Source organism: Podarcis filfolensis (genome assembly GCF_964270895.1).
Source record: "Podarcis filfolensis genome assembly, chromosome: 3".
Taxonomy (NCBI): domain Eukaryota; kingdom Metazoa; phylum Chordata; class Lepidosauria; order Squamata; family Lacertidae; genus Podarcis; species Podarcis filfolensis.
The window spans coordinates 88419102-88435605 of NC_139606.1; the positions used below are offsets into that span (position 1 = coordinate 88419102).

Below are 16504 nucleotides of genomic sequence, written 5' to 3' on the forward strand. Positions count from 1 at the left end.
AATACCCTGCAGCCACAGGGGCACTGTAGAAAATTTAAGAAGGCATGAGGCAGACCCACTCACTCCCAGGAAAGGTGTCTGTGTGCCCCGGGCCCTGCTAGGGTGCTATGTCTCAACAGCTGCCTAAGAGTGCCAAATGCTGAGCCCAACTTTGTCCTAGATTGCACACCTCAGTGGGACTCATTCTGAGTGAATACGCCCGATTCTCCACTGTCGGTCATTAGAATTCTTCTCTAGATCCCAAGGACTGGTGACTACACAAATTCCTGGAGCAGCTACATAACTCGCAAGGATTCATCGAAGCCATCTGCAACCAATATTCTTGTTTGGGTAGGCCTGAAGTTGCCTCTGTTGTCCTGCTGCCCAACTGCTTGGCCAAGCAGGGCCCACTTTCTTGAGCAGTGCTTTGTTTTCCTGGAGCGTTCTCTCCAGTCTCAAAAAAAACCAACAACAAAAGCAGCCTCTGCGTCCTTTCCTCTCATTGTGTGGTGCCCAGCTGCTTGCACCTGAAGCTAGCCAGCTTTGCTTCCTTCCCCTCCCTCTCCCATGCGTTCCCTCTCCCCTTCTCTTTCTCTAGGCATAGCACGCCAGTAAGGCTGGGGCTGGGCGCTGGCCCTGCATTCACCACTTCCTCGCCACTAACCCAGCCTACGAGGGCTGCTGCTCGGGTCCTTTGAACTACTTCCAGAAGTGTGTGGGCAGAAGCCATGAAAAAGTGCTTACTCTGGGCTTTGCCCTTGCCAATGTTGCTTGAAATATACTCAGAGTCGCAAAGTGATTTCATGCTCTTTATTCAGCTCATAGTGGTGAGGAGGAATGAATGAATGTCCCCTCAAAGTATCTGCTTTATATACATTATTTACACAATGGGCTGCACATGATTGGCTAATTCCGGAATTCTACTGTAAGCCAATCAGGTTGTGGATTCACTTCTATCTGGAGCATGATTGGGTGGTTCCTGCCAACCAATCATACTGCTGCATTGTTCTAGGACCAATCAGACTGCTGCTTCTGAATCCTATTGTTCTAGGACCAATCAGACTGCTGCTTCTGAATCCTATTGTTCTAGGACCAATCAGACTGCTGCAGTTTGGATCCTATTCAACTCAGTACATAACACTGCTGCTCCTTTCCACTGGCATGCAGACAGAGGCCTCGTCCTCGGCGCACAACACAAAGGCTGGCATCACCCCGAAGATCTCTCTCTGTATGTAAACAGGCCTAAGGAGCTCACTGTGCAGGTACCTCAGAGCTCTGTGACGCCTGCCTGCCTGGCCGCTAGCCAGGAATCCTTCGCTCGCACGTAACAAAACATGAATTAACATATTTATCTTTTATTAATTAGAAGGACAGCATCTTTCAGCTTAAGCCTGGGAGGTAACAGCAAAAAGAAAAGCTGAGGTGAAGCTTGATCTCAATCCTATCTATGTCTCCTGACGTGCCTCAGTACTATTGCAAAATTAATCGTTCTTTGAATGTTTCCATTACCTTTTCCTAACACAGCAGTATCTACTACATATTTCTCTTTGCTTGCTATGCCTTTGGACACCTCTCAAGATACTGTAACCAAATGGTGCATGATGGTACCTGAAATCAAGGAGCACGTTTTTAATCCGTGTTTGGCTACCATTTTGAATCAAAGTGGCGGACTGAACCTTTCAAAACTGTGCTAACCTTAAGCACTGATTTCAAACCTAAAGTGATTTTGTTGATATACTAGATCTCCCAAGCAACATCTTGTGTGAATTCCCAAGTAATGCCTAGCATTTGTTTGTTTGTTTGTTTGTTTGTTTTGACACACACCCCAACATTCCTCCGATGAAAATAGGGACGTCCCATTCCATGCTGATAATTTTACTATTTATGCCCCACACATCTTATTAGGTTGCCCCACTCTGAGCGGCTTCCAACTTATATAAAAAAATAATAGAACATTAAACATTCCCTATACAGGACTGCTTTCAGATGGCTTGGGGGTTGGCTAACTCCATACCCTCCAACATTTCTCCAATGAAAATAGGGACATCCAAAGGAAAAGCAGGACATTCCAGTTTCAAATCAGAAACCCAGATGGTTTCTCGAAATCAGGGACGTCCCTGGAAAATAGGGACACTTGGTGGGTCTGTTTTGAAGGTGCATTTGTCGCATCCTTCAGTAATAATTCTCAGGGCAACATGCAATAAAATAATAAAAAACTACATCTCGGAATCACTACAAGAATGACAGCAACTGAACAAGGCCGTGACGTTCAGCAGAACACCTAAAACTGTATTCGAAGCATCTTACATTTAATGCCCAAGTGACTAGACAAAATAAAACTTCCACTGTATGAGCAATCGCATGTGCACTCCAGATGTTTGGGGCTACGATTCCCATCAGCCTCAGCCAGCATGTGGGAGTTGTGGTCCAAAACATCGGAAGGGTGCCCGGTTGCAAAACCTAGAGAATTTAAGGCTGACATATATGTGATGCAGGAGAGCTGCGATCATATTGCCTGATTGATTCTTTATTAGAACAGCAGCCTTCTGCCTCCCCAGTCAAACTCACCTTGCTCCAACCCAGGTATTAACCTGGCTGGGAGAAGAAAGACAGGCACCCACAAGCCAACACTAATATTAGGCAGAGTGAGGCAGCTATTTTTAGGAGCTGATTTGGGGTGTCATGCAAGGGCAGGAATTTATTGAAGGTGATGATTCCCAGGGAGACGCACTTGTGGGATTTCCAGCCACAGGTGTCAAAATAACTTGGACAGCCTTGACTACTGTGTACCTTTATTTGAGGGGAGGCTGCCTCAAAGCTGTCGCATGTTCTGTTCTTGCACTACAGGCAGGCTTGTTCAGTGGTTTGATATTTTTGATCAGCCAGTCATTTTTATAATTTTGTGTTGTTTTTATTGTGTTTTATACTGGTTTGTATATACTAATGTACACTGCCGTGTTACATTGTAGGAATTGGAGATACGTATATATTATAATACATAGATGATGATATTATTATTATTATTATTATTATTATTATTATTATTATTATTATGCCCATCTGGCTGGGTTTCCCCTGCCACTCTGGATGGCTCACAGCATATATAAAACATAGTAAAACATCAAACATTAACTTCATTGATACAGACAGGGAGTGGAGCCAGCCTTCATCTTTATCTGTGATTTTTGCATTGCAGGGGATTAGACTAGATGACTGCTGGAGTCCCTTCCGTGCCACAATTCTGTGATTCTTGTTGTGATCGAGACTTCTCCCCACCAACATATTCTGATGGATCACATAAGAGGAAGGGCATTGCAGGGAAACCCCAGTTCATAAAATCAGATATGGGGATAGACGGGTTTTTAATGCATGATCATTACAGTGGTACCTTGGGTTAAAAACTTAATTCATTCTGGAGGTCTGTTCTTAACCTGAAGCTGTTCTTAACCTGAAGCACCACTTTAGCTAATGGGGCCTCCTGCTGCTGCCGCGCTGCTGGAGCATGATTTCTCTTCTCATTCTGAAGCAAAGTTCTTAACCCGAGGTAATATATCTGGGTTAGCGGAGTCTGTAACCTGAAGCATGTGTAACCTGAAGCGTATGTAACCCGAGGTACCACTGTATTAAAAAACGCTTGTTTGATTTGAGGTCAAAATATCATGGTACAATTTTGAATGAAAACTATTCATAATTTCATCATACCAGTATCTCATTATACTTTGAAGAAATGCTAGAGGATTGTTGTTGCTGACTTTCCATGGGACCAACTTCACCCTAGTCTCGCAGTCACAAGAAGTGGGCATTTGGGTGGGACTCTGCTTGGATGGATAGTAACTGCAGCAGCTGTTCATAAGCATGAAGAAAGTCATGTTTAGGCAGCTTCCGTTAATGTATGCATCACAAGCTGATCCTATCTCATCACCCCTCCTGCCAGGTGAAGACAGCGTGCGAAGTTCTGGATTATATTAATAACACTTTGCAATTACACAGCACCTTTCATCCAGGAGCATCAAAGCACTTTGCAAGCCTTAATTAATTAAAGTTCACAACAGCCCTGCAAAGCAGCCAACAGGCCTGTTGTACATGCAGGGGAACAAAAGCATCCCTCTGGGAAGTCGTCCAGAAGCCGTCAACAAGAACTAATCAACCGCAGAGCTGGGAACAGAATCCTACGACTGGAAGACAGCAAAGGATGCCTTTTGTTTAACTGCAGGACCACACCCACATCCTATGACCAGCCTCATTCTAGGTCAGTCTACCTGGATGTGAGTCTCCAGGGTCCTAGGCAAAGATCTTTCCCACCTGGAGATCCTGTTAATGGCCTTCTGTGGGCAAACCATTTACTGAGCTCTGGTTAGGGATGGGTGAATTGCTTGCCTCTTATCTCTGTTACTGTTTCTGCCCGTAAGACGTGTGCATGTGTACAATCACATTGCAGCTCTCTTTTTTCTAAAAATGTGTATTCAAATGCTTATTGTGATATGTTTTCAAGAATTGCATCTTGCAGTGTTCAGAGAAGTTGGAAATATGGTGGAGAGCTGTGTTCCGGTCTACTCAGTAGTCCAAGAGATGTGTCTCATGTCATTTCGTGATAATTAATCTCTTCAAGCATCCCTCGCTATGGTTTCACCTGCAGCTATAACCTCTCCTGGGTCAAGTATTGTGATTGCTCTGTAATAGCTGCATTTGTGCATAATGCTAAGGCATGCTTTGTTTTAACAGTGGTGTGTTCAGCAACCCACAAGTCATCTCTCAAATGAGCAAACAAGCCATGGCTTCTATGTCTGGCACTTGTTTTGTTTTCCAGCTGCTTTTGCCTCGTGCCTGTGTAGCTTGGGGCTGGGTTGCCAAACATGGGTAAGCAAGGCTGTTGTGTTCAGACATAACGGCAATCTATGGTTGGACTAAAACATAGGTTGTAAACCAACAACAAACCATTGCTTCACATCACGGTTTGCGGGCAGCAAACAAACTATAGTCTGCTGGATAGGTTCACACATTCATACAAACCGTGATTAGGTGAAATGTGAGCCAGGTCATTGGCTCCAGTTCTCATTGGCCTGTTCCAGCTCAGGAATTGAGTTTTCTCTGTGTACAAGGTGATTTACAACAGTTTCCCTTGGTCTGATCCAGCAGGACTCCTCTTATGTTCATGTAATCTCAGAAGAAATGTGTTCTTTGCTCTGCCCCCTGCAAAAAGGTTTTAAAAATGTGGGTGGAGGAAAGAGTAGGACTGCTCATTTACATAATACATCTTACAGGCTAAACAAGCTGGTTTTTATGTCATGAAATGGTTTTGGATGAAAGTCCTTTGATCAGCAAAAGGAGTGTGGAAAAAGAAACAGAATGAAAGAACACAGATTCCATTACAGTAGACGCGAAAACACTAAAATAGCATATTTTCTTGAGGAAAAAAATAAGATTAAATCCAGATGATCAGGAATAGTCCCACCCAGAAACAGGCAGTGAGAAGCTAAAAATGTTTTAGATATCTGTAGGTTATACATCTATACATTACAAACATATGCACACAGAGCCAATGAAAGTTGAGGTGGCAAACTCCACTGTTGCAGATTGCGGACGGGAACTCACGTAACTGAATGTTGCTCAGGACTAAACATAAAAAACCCTCCACATAGAGAACTGCATGCCAGGGAGATGGATTCGACTTTTCTGGACATCAGCCTCTGAGGTACCCAATTTCTTTGGGGGAAGTTATTTTGTACAAAGGAGCATCAGGTGAGTTGTCATTTGGCGTCTAATGTGGTACAGCCTAGCCACTGGGTTACAGCTTCAGTGAACACTAGGCCAAAGGCACTGATACCAAATGTGCCATTGTTTTTCAAAAAAATAAAAGAAGCAGCATTGCTTTCCTTTGTAGGTGCAGCTTTAAATGCAAGCCCTGTTCTACAATACAAGAAAGCAAGAATTGGGAGCACACTAGTTTTCCTTTGAAGTCGAATCACCTGATGTTATGGTGACGTTAGGCGATTGATAACAACAGGATGGCCCACCCACCTGTCAGATGACTCACAGAGAGTGTTCAGGATCCATCCCCCTGACTAGATTCACTGAGAGACCTTCAGTCTGATGCTGTGTGATGCTTTTTCTTTTTGAAATTTGTTTCTTATTGAAACTTTTCAGCATAGAATAAAATTTTAAAAAACAGATTCATCTAAATAAAAAGAAAGAAAGAAAATAACAAAAAAAATACAAAATGCAAAGCCCTTTATTGGAGGTATTTAAAAAATAGAAATGAATACTGCACCCCCATTTTGCTTATTGTGAACCATGGTAACCATCTGGATAAGGTTGATAATATTTGCTCTTGCGTTCTTGTACACTTCCTGGGAATTTCTCTCTTAAAAAGGCTTGTGCATACAGATAGAGCAATACCTGTGCCTGCCCAGAACTGAAGAAGACAGTGGAAGAAGGAGTGATTAAGCTGAGGAGGACTTCTGGATACAATCTGTTGAACGCTGCAGACTGGTGTGGACAGCAAGCCGGGCAATAGCAATCGATTTCCATGACTTTGTGGAGGGGGGAATAGGAATGTACAGAATGTACAGATCTGCACACCCTGTTTGTGACGCAAGGTCCCTGTGCCTCCATTATGGAAAGGCATGAAGTTGTAGAGGTGCCCATGTTTACTAAACCGTTCAGCTTTCCATCTTATTTGGAGGCTGGAAAACAAGGACAAGTTATTGCTGGCATGTCAATGAACTGGGAAAATGTAATCAGGCAGTACCTTCGAGCTATTAGGCACAGTACAGAGCAAGATAAAATCACAAATCAAGAAATTCTGCACTGAGATTGCACAACTAAAGAAGGGTTTATTCTTTATTTTTTTAAATCGCTTCGTTGGGCTTTACATGCCCCTTGCGTTGGGGACGTCATCCTTCGATCGGTGAAAGGCAGACACTAGAGACATGTTTGCTGCTTAGTGGGTTTGTACTGGGCAGAAGACCAACAGAGGGAAGAGATCCGGAGATGTATTGTACAGGACCTCACCCAACATGACATCAGTATCACCATGTGGGAAAGGGACAGAATAGTTAACTAACGTGGTGCAGAGAAGCATGAGAATGGTTGAGCCTGAAGTGCTTCCCAGTGAAGTACAGTAAAGCTGGATTAGAAGCCAAACACACACCTCTCTTGTGGAGATACTTGACTTTGTTGGAAACTCTAAAGCAGCCTTCCCCAAGCAGGTGCCCTCCTGAAGTTTTCGGCTGCAGCTTCTGTCAGCACACACTGGCTGGAGCTGGTGGGTGTTAGAGTCCATCATGAGCCTAGGGAAGGCGCCACCAAACTCGGCCCTCCAGATGTTTGGGGACTACAATTCCCATCATCCCTGACTACTGGTCCTGTTAGCTAGGGATGATGGGAGTTGTAGTCCCAAAACATCTGGAGGGCCAAGTTTGGTGGTGCCTGTTCTAAGGACTTCACCTTAGTCCCAGAGTTGGATGCGGGGGTACATATACTGCATTGTGTGTGTGTGTGTGTGTTGTTGTTATGGAGGCACCATTAGGCACCTCCCCTGGGCATAAACTGGTTTGGGGCACTAAATGGGCATCAAAGATCATGTTGACAGTTATTTAAAATAATACTCAATTATTCCATGCTTTCTTCTTGTTTTCGAAACAGCAGCCAAAACCAGCTTGCTTGCAGGCTTTCTGAGAACGCCAAAGGCAGGCAGAGATACACTGTTGCGACTTCTATTTTGTCCTGAGTCTGCAGCCTAACACAGCAAAGCACATCAGCTCCCATCAGTCCCAGCCAGCATGGCTACAGTCAGGGATTATGGAAACTGTAGTCCAACATCTGGAAGACCACAGATTCCCCACCCCTTCCTTAGGGACTGTGCATTCTGAAATAACAGGAGGAATGTAAATCAGGGAGCACAAGTGCTTTGTTCAGTTTCTGCTCCCGTCCGGAGGTGGCCCTACATTTTCTTATCAAATAACATTGCATTGTTACAAATGGAATAGAGAAAATCCGCTGATATGAACTGCCCTATTAAGGGTCAGATCACTGGCCCATCTACCCTAGTGCTGTCCACTCTGGCTAGAAGTGTCTCTTCGGAGACATACATACTAAATCTGGTGGAAGTGTCGTCCCCCCCCCCCCACATATCTTGACTGAAAACAAATTCTGCAGGATGTCACAACTGTGAGTCAAAATCACTTCCCCTACATTTTAGGACAGCCTTCCCCTGCATTGTGCCCTGTAGATGTTGTTGGACTACAAGTCCCATCATCCTGGACCATAGGCCATGCCATACTAAATGGGGATGATGGAGGTTGTAGCTGGGGATATAAGCAAATCTGTCTATTTCAATTTCTCTCCATTTCCAATCTTAAATTCAGCTCTCCACATTTCTGCATCAGTCTGCAATTTTTTTTATAAAAAAGTCCTCATGAAAATTCATCAGTGAATTTCTTCTAATACACACATGCTTGTATACAATTTTGCCCAATATTTGTGTTTTTATATTGTAAACTGTCCTGTGATCATTGGATGAAGGGCAGTATAGAAATGTAATTAGTATACACATTTCTGCAAAGCAATTTCCCCTCATATGATGGATTTTTGTATTTTATTTTCACTATTATATGCATTTCTATGCACACTTTACTCCAGGATTTGCACTTTTGTGCACATTACTTGACTGGAGAACTACAGTGCAAAATTCAGAGAAGTGCGAATTTTGAAGGATGGTTGTGTTTTGTTTCACTCATTGCTTCAGAAAGTGAGAATTGAGTAGGTTCACCATAAATGCAACCTGAATCAAATTATTCCGTCATCTGTTGTTATAGTGCAAACTATCTGGAGGGCACCAAATTGTGGAAGGCTGCTTTCGAAGTTGTATTTGTCTCTCTCCACTTATATATGGTACAGCCAAAAAGGAAGACTGAAAGTTTCTTTGAACTGACAGTGAAAGTCAAGAGGTAGTAATGTTTTCCCCTTCTTACAAACAGAGCTGAGTTAGTGCAACAGACTTCCTGATTTTCCTCGGTTAACAGATGTGACGTCTTGAGGTAAACCACACGAAACCTGCAACCATTACTGATGTGTTGTTTATATGACCTTCCTCTGAAGAAGCTGTAGGGTTGCTTTTCAGCAAAATGTGTACATTTCCCCAAGAACATCATTTCCAGTCATTCAGGGACTGGGCACTAAAAGGAAGAAGAGTCACTGATAATTTAGAGAAAGAGAGAGACTGAGGAAAAAGACGTCAGCAAATTACGATCAAAGGCTCTCTTTTTTTAGTAGTTCATAAAACACAATTATTATGTGGAAAGTCACCAGGGGGGGGGGGGAGTCTTTGAATTTTAAAAGTTCATTTACAAACCATTCTTCATTTAGAGGCATGACCTAAGGAGGATGAATTTTCTCCACTATTTTTGTCTTCAGGGGGAATTTGGGTACCCAAACCCAGCAAGAGAAGGCTGCTCCACATGCTAACTTATATTTTTCAGGTGCACGCCTAAAATATTTATAAGTGTATTAGGGGGTGGGCCCCTGCTCACCACCCACCATGACCTTGTCAAAGCCTCATCTCCTTCCTCCTCACCAAAACTAGCCCCTCCCCTTACCTTCTTGCCAAAGCCCCCCTCTCCCCCCTCTTAAAGGTAAAGGGACCCCTGACCATTAGTTCCAGTCGCGGACAACTCTGGGGTTGTGGCGCTCATCTTGCAAGGGAGCTGGCGTACAGCTTCTGGGTCACGTGGCCAGCATGACTAAGATGCTTCTGGCAAACCAGAGCAGTGCACGGAAACGCCGTTTACCTTCCTGCCAGAGCGGTACCTATTTATTTACTTGCACTTTGACGTGCTTTCGAACTGCTAGGTTGGCAGGAGCAGGGACCGAGCAACAGGCGCTCACCCCGTTGTGGGGATTCAAACCGCCGACCTTCTGATCAGTAAGTCCTACACTCTGTGGTTTAACCCACAGCGCCACCCACGTCCAAAGCCATCCCTCCCCTCACTCTTTGCCAAAGCTATCCTTCCCCTTACATCTCACCCAAACCACCCCAGAGCCCACCAAAACCATTCCACCCCTTCCCCTTAGACCTTTCCAAGCTTCCACTCACTAGCCTGAGCTGCCTGCCAGCCTGGGCTGCCTGGCTTTTCGCTTGCCAGCTTGGGCTGCTCACTCATTTCTTTTCTGGCCTGCAACACCAGCCTGCCTCAGTCTCCATTTCCCTTCCCCTTCCCCTCTGACGCTGTTGCAATGGCCCAGCAGCTCTGCAAGCCCAGTTTGACGTCATGCTGCCATTCATTTTGCCACCTGTTGGCGGCCATGCAAACCGCAGCATGACGACATCCTTAGGAAAATATGTATTAGGAAAGATATCTAAGAACAGGACAGAACATAACTCAGGAAGAGAATGTATTATATGCATGTTATTGTAAACTGCCTTTAGTTCAGTTCAGTGTAGAAAGGTGAGATAAAAATATATAAATCCAAGAGGGGAAATCTGGAATAGAGAAGCAGCAGCAGCGAGTAGGGGTGGGCTTGCTTAACTCTTTCCTCACTCACAGCTACTCTGCTTGAAAATTCTCTGCTCTTATCCTGCGGCAAAGTTATGAATACATTTGTATGACTCTGTGTTCCATAGGCAAAAAGTGGCTTGGGAGAGGGGAGACCATATTGGATTGCCAACTTTCCTGGGCTCAGAATTGATAATGGATGGTGGGAGATTGAATAAATAAAATAATATGTTTCCTGCCAAGTTGGTTTTTAGTGCACCATAAATTCCCTGTTGCATTCTAGATGAAGAAGCTCACTGCAAAGGCATTTTGAGCCTGAATGGGTTGAAATAGTTTTCACTTGGTGTAAAATAAACAAGCAGACGGAGTCTTAACTTTCTCAGGTTTTTTCAAAAAATAAATCTTAGCTTCCCTCAGTGGTACTCATTGTGGCCAGTTCTAATGGGCAGTGTGAAAAGAGACAGCGTGTGCAAATGAGTAGTTCTGGTTCTTCATCCTGAAAGACATTGCAACCATAAGATTTGGGGTGGAGAACATGTGGCCTTCCTGATGTTCTTGCAATCTAGCCCACCATCATTCCTGCCCACTGAGAATGCTGGCTGAGGCTGATGGGAATTGCAGTCCGACAATAATGGGCCACAGGCTACCCACACCTGCCTAAAATCAAATATTCCCCTCCCCGCGACAAAAATCTAAGGCCAGTCAACTGTTGCTTGCAGTTCAGCTCAGCTTATCAGTGTTTGGAGTGCTTTTTTTAATGGCTGAACTCTCAAGTCAGAGCAAGTTCCAGGTCATCTCAACCTTGTAGCGCTGCCAAGGAGAAGATATGTTGCCTCTCTCTGCTCCGGGTATCTGATAATCTCTAAGCAGTAAAACCAGCCTGGAAGCAGAGAAGCCTAGCCCTGGTTCTCAGCTTGTGGAAAGAGAGTTATGAGAAAAACCTAAGAACATAAGAAGAGTCTGAGTGCTAGAGCATCTGCTCTGCATGCAGAAGGTCGCAAGTTTGATCTCCAGGTAGGGTTGGGAGAGACTCCCTGTCTGAAATCCTGGAGAGCTGCTGCCAGCCAATGTAGGCAATACTAAGCTAAATTGGCCCAGAGTCTGACTCAGTACAAGGCAGCTGCCTATATTCCTGTGCGTGTGCACATTCAATGTGTCTGGTGGATTTTGAGATCCAGTGTGGTGTAGTGGTTAGAGTGTCAGACTAGGACCTGGGGCTCTAGGGTTCAAATCCCCACTCTGCCATGAAGCTCAGTGGGTCAGTCAATGCCTCATTTGAGGATTAAATGAGATGGGGGAGAACCATGTACACCACATTGAGCCCCTTGGGGGGAAAAAGGTGGGATATAAATGCAACTAACTAACTAACCAACCAACTAACTAACTAACATCTGAAGTCCCTCAAATAAGCACAGACGCACGCAGAGAAACAGGGTATATTCATAGCGTGGGATTTTAAAGCACACACACACTGGTACATCAACATCTTCTTCGCTGTGCAGCAAACTTCACTCTCGGAAGCCGAGGGAGAACAACCACAAGGAAACAGAAAGTGAGGGCGATAAAGAGAAAGACTCTGACAAGAGAATTTGTTCAGTCCTTATCTGAGTGTATGTCATGTCCCAGGCATGCAGAGAATCCCATCTCTCCATCACACACAGATTAATGGTAGGGTTATTGTGTTTTTTAAAAAGGGAACTGCTTTATGGGGGGGAAGTGGTTGAACAAATGCTTGGACAGCTAGTGGCCTTGCTACACTGAAATGTGTACGGTTAAGGCTCTCATGGAATATTGAATCAGGCCCAAATTGAATATAATGAGTGATCTCCCAGCATCATTGTCTTTTGCATTACACATTACTTCAGGGGAATTGAGTCTGGATCAGATCCATATAATGGACCCTGGGCAGATGGCAAATCCCACCAACAGAGCTGCTAATACATGAGAGGGTAAAACACATCAGTAATGTTGTTGTTGTTGTTGTTGTTGTTGTTGTTGTTGTTGTTGTTGTTGTTGTTGTTGTCGTCATCATACATACATACAAACCCCACCCATCTGGCTGGGTTTCCCCAGCCACTCTGGGCGGCTCCCAACAGAATACAGTGGTACCTCGTGTTAAGTACTTAATTCGTTTTGGAGGTCCGTTCTTAACCTGAAACTGTTCTTAACCTGAAGCACCACTTTAGCTAATGGGGCCTCCCGCTGCTGCCGCACGATTTCTGTTCTCATCCTGAAGCAAAGTTCTTAACCTGAGGTACTATTTCTGGGTTAGCAGAGCCTGTAACCTGAAGCGTATGTAACCTGAGGTACCACTGTATTCAAAACATGCTAAAACATCAAACATGAAAAACTTCCCTAATGATGGAAGCCTTCAGATGTCTTCTAAAAGTCAAATAGTTGTTTATTTCCTTGACATCTGATGGGAGGACATTCCCTGTAGCTTCACTTCTCTCAGGGAGGGAACCGCCAGAAGGCCCTCGGAGCTGGACCTCAGTATTCATTGAGGGTTCCCTCTGTTGTCACCTGGCATGGCCAGGCAAATGCTGGGGCCCACCAAGGTTGATAGCAGTCACTAGCATCCTTTTGCTCTGTTTCCCCTCCCACCCGCAATATTTGTACTCAAATGGTTGACAGGCACAGTGAAATAATGTGCCGGCCAAGGCCACAGCGACCACTCATCTTCATTTCCCCACAATGACTGTGGCCCCCAAGTGCATCAGATCCCAGTGGCCTTCTGGGGGAACGAAGTTGGTGGGCAGCTGTAGCCTCAGCTGGTGCTTCCCTTTGCAATGTGCTTGCAATTTGCAATCTGATAACAAGGGGCTCCTGCTCACCCATCCTCACCAGAGTGGTCTGCTGTGGGTGGGTGGGGGCATCGAGAAACAATGGACCTCTAAGTCAAGGTGCTGGCTCTGTGTGCAGGTTGCAGAAGCCAGAGATGCCCAGAGGTTGGGGACAGGGACTGTAGACATGATTCTGCTCCCCCAGTCTAGCCTTCATATTTTCAGTAAACACGCGGACATCAGGTAAGATTGAAGCTATAGTTCATGCAGCCAGTAAATAACTTGATGTTAACTGTGTGACTGCAGTTACATCAAACACTTTAGTTATGTTACTAAATACAGTGGTACCTCAGGTTAAGAACTTAATTCATTCTGGAGGTCCATTCTTAACCTGAAACTGTTCTTAACCTGAGGCCTCCTGCTGCCACTGCCCTGCCGTTGTGCGATTTCTGTTCTCATCCTGAGGTAAAGTTCTTAACCCGAGGTACTATTTCTGGGTTAGCAGAGTCTGTAACCTGAAGTGTCTGTAACCCGAGGTACCACTGTAGTAGCCTTAGAGTTGAGCAGCATCAAGGCCAGAAGGGCTAAGGAAGGGAAGTTTAATCCTACCATGGTCCCAATGAATCCAGAATTCATAGGAGGAATGCATCTAGTGGACTAACCCCAGGTGCAGGATATGGGATGTTCCATATATAGCTCCAAAACAGAATAGGTGCTTTACATGCAGGTATCTTCAGTTAAAAATGAACTCTTTCAGGTAGGGGGTTTTAGGAATGCCCGCCTCCCTTCCACCTGGGGGTGTGGAAAGCTACTGCCATTCAAAGGAGAGAGGGGACTAGAAGGTTCTTTCTGATGCTGCTCGATGAATTTCTAGGTGGAATAACTCCTACGGGAAAACTGGATCTGAATTATGTAAGTGCAGGTTATCTTCTTCTGCACACGAATATCAAGGAACCCAGCGATGTTGTTTTCCAAGGGCTCTGGCAGCAGCTCAAAAAGAAGAGCAAAGACAGCCAGTTCCCGTTCACAGGCAAGTCCCTACATTTCCATGGGGTGAACATTACGCTTTAAAAAGTGTGATCCTCACCCCCTCCAGGGCTATTTTGCAAATTGACGACTTCTAATAAACACACATGCACACACACATGCTGCAGATTGCTCAAGTAGGCAAACGAAATGGCAGTGGGTTGTTGTTTTATATACTGTAGACTCGAACGTTCAGAGCCACGGAGCAACTGAAGCCGGGATCTAGGTGAAAATTCTGCACAACTGCTGATGTGCCAAGTTGAACTCCGCTTGTATGGTGGGTGGACCAGCTCTGGGAATTGATAAACATCTTATTTTTGTTTCCTGGTGGAGGACTGTAAAAACGGAACACACTGTGTGCGTGACTAAGGGCTCGTCCACACCTGCATCTGCCTCATGATTTCCAGGCACAGGTCTGAGTTTTTCTTTTGTTGCACTGCCTTCCCTGGGAAAACCCACTATCTTCCACTGAACAGGAACAAACACCTGTTAGGCTTTCTGCGGACTGATGTTTGTTCAAATTCAGTGGTAAACGTGTAGATGAGCCCCAAGTTTGACTTGGACATAAGGCAAACCCTGCAGGAGCAGAACAAAGGCTTGTGGAGCCCTGTATCCCATGGTGGATAGCCAAGTGTCTCCGGGAATCCCACAAACAGAACATATTGATGACTCAGCAGCAACCCAATCTTCAATGGCCCTAGATATCTGGTCTGCAGCGGCCTATTGTATTGGGAAGGGTGGATAAGCTGTGGTCCTCTAGATGCTGTTGGACTCCAACTCCCATCAGCCCCAGCCAGCATGGTCAATGGTCAGGGATGGTGGGAGCTCGAGTCCAGCAACATCTGGAGGGCCACATGTTTGCCATTCCTGGATTACAGGGAGAAAACAAAAAGAGCCTGCATTATCTGGAGATGGAGCAAAGGTTGCATGCTGAGCTTCCTTTTAGACTCCTCCTCCTCCTGACTCTATTTTGGTTTCTTTTCCCTTACATGGTTACTTGGCTTTATTATGTCGCTGCTGACTATGTTATGTGGATTGGTTATTTTCTAATGTGTCTTTTTTTGGTTGTTAGTGGCCTTGGGCATTTCTTCTTCTTCTTCTGGAAAGTTGGAATAAAAATGTAACAAATCTGTAATGAACCAATCAGAATGGTGGGAACTAGTAAGAAGGTGGAGCAAAACTGCTTACTTCATTGATTGACAGCACATTGGCATCCTTTGCAAGTCATGAAAAGGCCTGGATCAAGTTGCTTTGGGGAAAGGTTGTCGTTTCCTTTCCCCAAAGCAACTTGATCCAGCCGTTTTACAGCGGAGGCTGGCTGGAAATCTATGGGCAGGCTTGGGAATTTTGCTTATAAAGGCTTTTCTTGACTAAATTTGAGGTTCCTTTTCAGATCCCTTCAGACTTTGTGGAGTCGACAGGACTGGGATTTCAGTTTGTCATCTACCTGTCTTGGCCTGTGTCTGCGTCATCACTCTTGTCAGTTTTTAGTGTCTTGCTGGCTGAAATAATTGTGCATTCTCCATCCACAGGTGGTCCCCCTCCCCCCCCCCCCGGGAATTGCATGCAACTCTCAGCTTCTGCAATTCTGTTCATGCACTTTTCTAATGAGTTACATGCAGTGTGTAAAAAAGAAAAGAAAAAAGAAATGGGGAAGAGAGGGAGGAGAGATCATGAAGTACCCCAAGAAATCAGTGTATTGTGTGTGATTTTGAGGGGATGAGAAAGCAGACAGTGTTCAGGATCACGGTGTAGCAGATCCTGAATCCAGATTTTTTGTTTTTTAATAGCAGAGAATATTAGCACCTTTTCCAGAGAGTGTAAAGAAGGAAGGATAAGATAGGAAGCACCACACAAGATTATTATTTCTTTGCACTGATTACGTAGGAACATTTGTACTTATTCAATAAGAATCACAATTTTCCATGCAAAAAATAAATAGTTGAGGACAGTCACAGATCATGAAATGCAAGTTGGTTTGTGTTCTCCGCCTTGTAAACATTACTATAGCAAATCATGTGAAGAATGTGTGGTGTGGTCACTACCATATGTAGTATGGTGCTCAGACCAAGAAATCATAGGATCATATAATTTTAGAACTGGAACTTCCAAGAAATCTTGGGGGGTCATCTAGTCCAGCCCCCTAATGTAGGGTGCAACTATTGCGACCATTAGGGGTGCCATGTTTTGAAGAGCAAGAAAGAGGACGCTATGACAGCCGTT

The 16504-nt window shown here is 44.7% G+C and overlaps 1 protein-coding gene across 1 annotated transcript in view; it reads right to left on the bottom strand.

The window, feature by feature from the left end:
• Positions 1-16504, bottom strand: part of LOC310758387 (uncharacterized protein) — a 218508-nt gene that overhangs the window by 126822 nt on the left and 75182 nt on the right. The window lies entirely within an intron of this gene.